The 4991-nt window shown below is 35.9% G+C and overlaps 1 protein-coding gene and 1 long non-coding RNA gene across 6 annotated transcripts in view; one reads left to right on the forward strand and one right to left on the reverse strand.

Moving 5' to 3' along the window:
* LOC106876592 (neuropeptide F receptor) overlaps window positions 1-4991 on the forward strand; it is a 383847-nt gene that overhangs the window by 86384 nt on the left and 292472 nt on the right. The gene's annotated exons all lie outside the window — the stretch shown is intronic.
* LOC106869664 (uncharacterized) overlaps window positions 133-4991 on the reverse strand; it is a 6419-nt gene continuing 1560 nt past the window's right edge. Inside the window, exons 2-3 of the long non-coding RNA XR_001409426.2 lie at window positions 3551-3641; window positions 133-756 (exon numbers count right to left, since the gene is read on the reverse strand). This is a non-coding gene — a long non-coding RNA (uncharacterized LOC106869664). The remainder of the gene's footprint in view (window positions 757-3550; window positions 3642-4991) is intronic.

Below are 4991 nucleotides of genomic sequence, written 5' to 3' on the forward strand. Positions count from 1 at the left end.
ATATATATATATATATATATATATATATATATATATATATATATACGACGGGCTTCTTTCAGTTTCCGTCTGTGTATCAAATCTACTTACGTGGATTTGATACATATGTGTCCAACTGTATCACGGAGTGAAACTGGACCCTGAACCTTGTGGCTGTGAAGTAAGGTTCTTTCTTCGCAACTATTTCATCCGTTTGTGCATCAATCCTGTGCATGTACAGCTGTGTTCATGCACGTGTTCACGTGCTCACGTGATCACTTGAATACGTAAGCCTGCATGTTTTTTTCTCCCTGACATTATAACATTGGTACAGCAAATTTGCAATAACTTGTAAGTCACACCTGGAGAATAATATTTCAACAAGTACTATTCTTATTATTTGTATGTGTGCTTCTAAGCTCGAAGACGTTCTGGCGCACACATGCGTATGCATATTTTTAATGTGCACGCGCGCGTAATACATGATTAATGATTCGTGTGCAAACAATTAAGAGTCATGGGAAATGTGTGTGTTAGAGAAATGGAGATAAAGAGTCAAAGATAGTTTGTGTGTGTGTGGGTAGACATGATTTATAGTATCTGCGCTCGTGGTTTCTCACCTCTTAGTGTAATTCAAAATTAAATTTCGCTTTCAATTCCCAACGTTATAGTCCACCAGGTTTGTGCTCTCGTCTGCTATATTTGCAAATAGCTATATCTTCACAAATATATATCTCATGTTAAACTCTGCTGACAGGGTATTCTTGCTTATTATTACTGCAATATGATATATATCAGTGGTATGAGATTATTCATATCTACTTCATAAGATAGCTGAACATATAAATAAATAATGATAATAGTAATAATAATAAAAACAACAACGATAATAATAATAATAATAATAATAATAATAATAATAATAATAATAATAATAATGGCGGTAGACAAGGTGTACCAAATATGCTATGTAGTTGGCCTTGCATGTCCTTTTGACCCACGAATAGTCAAGAAGAAAGGTGAGAATTTAGATAAATACAAACCTCTGAAGTACGAAATAGTCCGGCTATCCAAAATGAAGAAGGGGAAGACAGTGCCAATTATTGATGGGTTCTTGGGGACAGTATCAGAAGGCATCAAGGGGATTGTAAAGGAAATTGGAATAGAGTGCCCAGCAGAAATGTTACAAAAGGTAATAATTATAATAATAATAATAATTTTTTCTAGTATAGGCACAAGGCCGGCCTAAAGCTTTGTGAGGATGAAGTAAATTGGTTACATCGACTCCAGTGCACAACTGGTACTTATTTCATTGAACCCAAAAAGATCAAATGCAAGGTTATCTGCAGTCTTCGTCCATGCGATGTGTACACACATTATATATATATTGGGTCATCCCATAAACAATGCGGTTTTTAAAATTTCATGAACTAAAAGTAGGAGGGGGGACAGGATAAACTCCCTGCATCAACTTACTATGAAAGCAGGTAGTAATTTTATCTTGTACATATTCTTAGTATAAATTCTAAGAGTGCAGTTTAATTTTATCAGTTATTTTTTCAAAGCTATATTGCAAGTAACAAAGAAGCATAATCGGCATATTTTGTTCTATGAGTTCAATAAAGGCAACAGCGCAATGGAAAGTGTGAGGAATATTAATGCAGTATATGGGGATCGGACAATAAGCGTAAGCCAGTGTCAACGGTAGTTCCAGAAATTCCGAGCCGGAAACTCAGTCTACAAGATGTGCCTCGTGCTGGAAGATCTGTAGAGCTCGACGAGGGCGTCCTGCAAACCCTGGTAGAACAAAATCCCATCGTAACTGTTGAGGAACTAGCAGAGAAGCTTGGATTTGATCATCCAACTATTCATTCAAATCAGCAGTAAATGTACATATATGTTCAATGACCGTTCTGCTACGTTATCAAATATGTCCTTTCCTTTCTTAAGATGGTGTGTGCGTGTGTGTGTGTGTGTGTGTGTGTGAGTGTGTGGCCGTGATTTGAATGACATATAGCTACTATTATAAACTAGTCCTCAGACCTCCTATAAATAGAAGCATTGTGGAGTAAGATGTTTTCTGTTGTTGATCTCTGACCAAAAGTTCCAGTTCTTGTTCATCCTTCCTTTGTGTATAGTTAGATCTACGTCAGCCAACCTCTTTCGGTAACGGCAGAATATGTGGGAGATAATATCAACAAGGTGAAGGGCAACATAGAGACGTCTACATAGAAACTTCTGTATAATTAGATTATTGAGGGCTTGGTTAAAGTATTGCTGACCGACAGAGATCTCGGGAGCCATAGATGAGAAGTCGGTTTTAAGATAAGCAAAATATATGCGGTCTGATAATGTAGAACAAAGCGGAATAAAGGTGGAAATCAATAAAATTGAGTTGGAAAAAGTGTACAACAAATTTGGACAGAGAATAAATATATACTGATACAGGAACCCTGAAATCTTGCACGAAATAAGGAGAACAGGGTGAAATACATCATAAGCTAAAAGTGCAACAGGACATTAGATTATCGGCTGATCTCTTCGATAGCAACGTCCTACGAGTATTCCTTCACGGAAGTGCAACGTGGCTGCTACAAAGACGGAAGAACAGCAAACGTCTACCAGCAGAAGGCCATAAAAATATCCGTGCTGGGAATATCCCTGTAGGAACATATCTGTTAATTTCCTAAATACTAATCCCATATTTGCATCAAATAACACAGTGAAATCTATTTTGCATAATCGAAGGCAACCTTTACGTCTATCATACTGCGGTATGTACAAGAATAGTGTATACTTCCACCTTATATGAGATTCAACATAGTACTTATGATCGATACTACGTATATCACTACACTGATGATTTGGGACGAGTCCTATTTTATCAACGTCTTGGATTGATATGCGCTTCATGTAGAAAAGTATATGCATTCCAGCATCCAAAACGCATTTTATATTATAACTAATATTTTGTAGCGTTCAGTCCGGTTTTTTATGTTCCCTGTTTCAAAAGTAGGCCGAGGGAAACGCTGTTGTCCTATGTCTAAGGGCCGGTATAATTAAGAACTGGTTCAGGATCATGGATTAATGTTGTTTGTGCTTTGGATAAGATGACTCTCAGTATTTCTTTTGGAGATTTGCATTCTGAATCCGCTTGCGATGAGAGTGACGCAAAGCGTTGTTAGCCCGGTTTTTGTTTTGGTCAACAGTGGTGGTGTGGGTGGGGTGACATGATGCATGGACAACTAGAAATACGTGATAAGTTGAACAACGATGACCTTTGAGGAAATGTTCTATTAAATCTTCTAGAAGTATAAACGATGTGAAATTTAATATATATTATTGAATGTAGGTTGCTGGTGAAAATGATCTTATACTTAATTAATAAGTGGGAGTGTCTCAATGAAGAATAGTCTTAACAAGGACGCTTATGTCATCAACAGGTAAAGTGTAGCCTTGCGTGTCAGTCTGAGTTTTAGTTTCATATCATACCGTAAACTAGTCTCTTCGACGTTCATGAATGCAATTGAGTTGGTTGAGCTGTCATAAGTAGCGGCAGCATATCACTTACCTTTTTGTTGTCAGTAAGGAAGTATAGACTGAACGATCCAAGTTGGAACATTTTGAATTGTGGGTCTCTTCTGTCAAGGGTTAAGATAGGGCTGAATGAAAACAACGAAAACGAAATATATTTTAATGTATATGCATAAGATTAAGTGAAAAGTAGGTAATAATACAGTTCTATATTTAAGAGATGAGGAATTATGTACGTTATTTACATTATTTACATATGTTGTTTGTTGTTAACACAACACTTCGGCTGATATAACCTCCAGCCTTCATCAGGTGCATTGGGGAAAATTTCGAACCTGGGTTCTCATTCCTAAGGTATTTTTCGATGTTATTATTATTATTATTATTATTATTATTATTATTATGATTATTATTATTATTATTATTATTCAGGTCCCTGCCTGGAATCTAACTCGGAATCTTGGGGTTAGTAACCCGCGCTCTTAACCACTACGCCGTATGCCCACGGCCATATGAATAATATCGTACGTATATATGAAGTAAGGTTACAAATGCTTATATTGATTCAGAAATTTTTTGGTAGTTATATTATCTATTCGTAGGAGCAGGAATAGCAGTTAAGTATATTGGGATCTGACCTTAGATTGTAAAGAAACAAAAACATTTTGTACGGTTTTCTACTCACTTTGTCGATCAAACTGAGCTAAGAAAGAAACGAATAATTGCTCCATACTTAAGCACAAGGCTAGGAAGCTTCAGCTGAAGAAACTGTGGATAATATCAATCTCAAATAAATGCCTTGTAATTTGTATTATCAACGCGAAAGGACAAAAGACAGAGGTGAACTCGGAGTGATTTGAAATCAGAAAAAAATTGTTATAAATAAATACAAACAAGACATTTTTTTTCGTACTCTTTCAAGACACCAACGACACAAATACTAATAAAAAAAATCATCAATAGTAATAATCATAATATGTTGAATAATTCATCATCGGCGCAGAGGTGTCTCGTTAAAGATCGAGAAAACACGCATTCCCGCTTGTTGTGGATGTTTTATGGGCTGGAATACTATTAATAAAATCTGTCCAATAAAAAATTAATGTTAAAAAAGCCAGGAGCAGCACAGTACTCTATAGCTACATAGTATCGATTTTTTTTTCTCACTACTCAGAAAAGGATCAATATTTCAAGTGCAAGACAGAGGTGGGACGATGTACTATGAAGTGTGTGAAATTCAGTGTAAATGAACTGAGATTTCTTCAAACTAGGATTGGAACTGCTCCGTATTGTAATAGGTGAAGTAAAACAACGAGGAACGTAATAATTATATGTGAGATATTACCTGTTCATATACAAACGCAGGCAAACATACACACACACACGCACACACGCACACGCTCACACACACACACACACACACACATACACATATATGTATATATACAAATATATATATATATATATATATATATATA

Source organism: Octopus bimaculoides, chromosome 2 (assembly GCF_001194135.2).
Source record: "Octopus bimaculoides isolate UCB-OBI-ISO-001 chromosome 2, ASM119413v2, whole genome shotgun sequence".
In the NCBI taxonomy this organism is placed as follows: domain Eukaryota; kingdom Metazoa; phylum Mollusca; class Cephalopoda; order Octopoda; family Octopodidae; genus Octopus; species Octopus bimaculoides.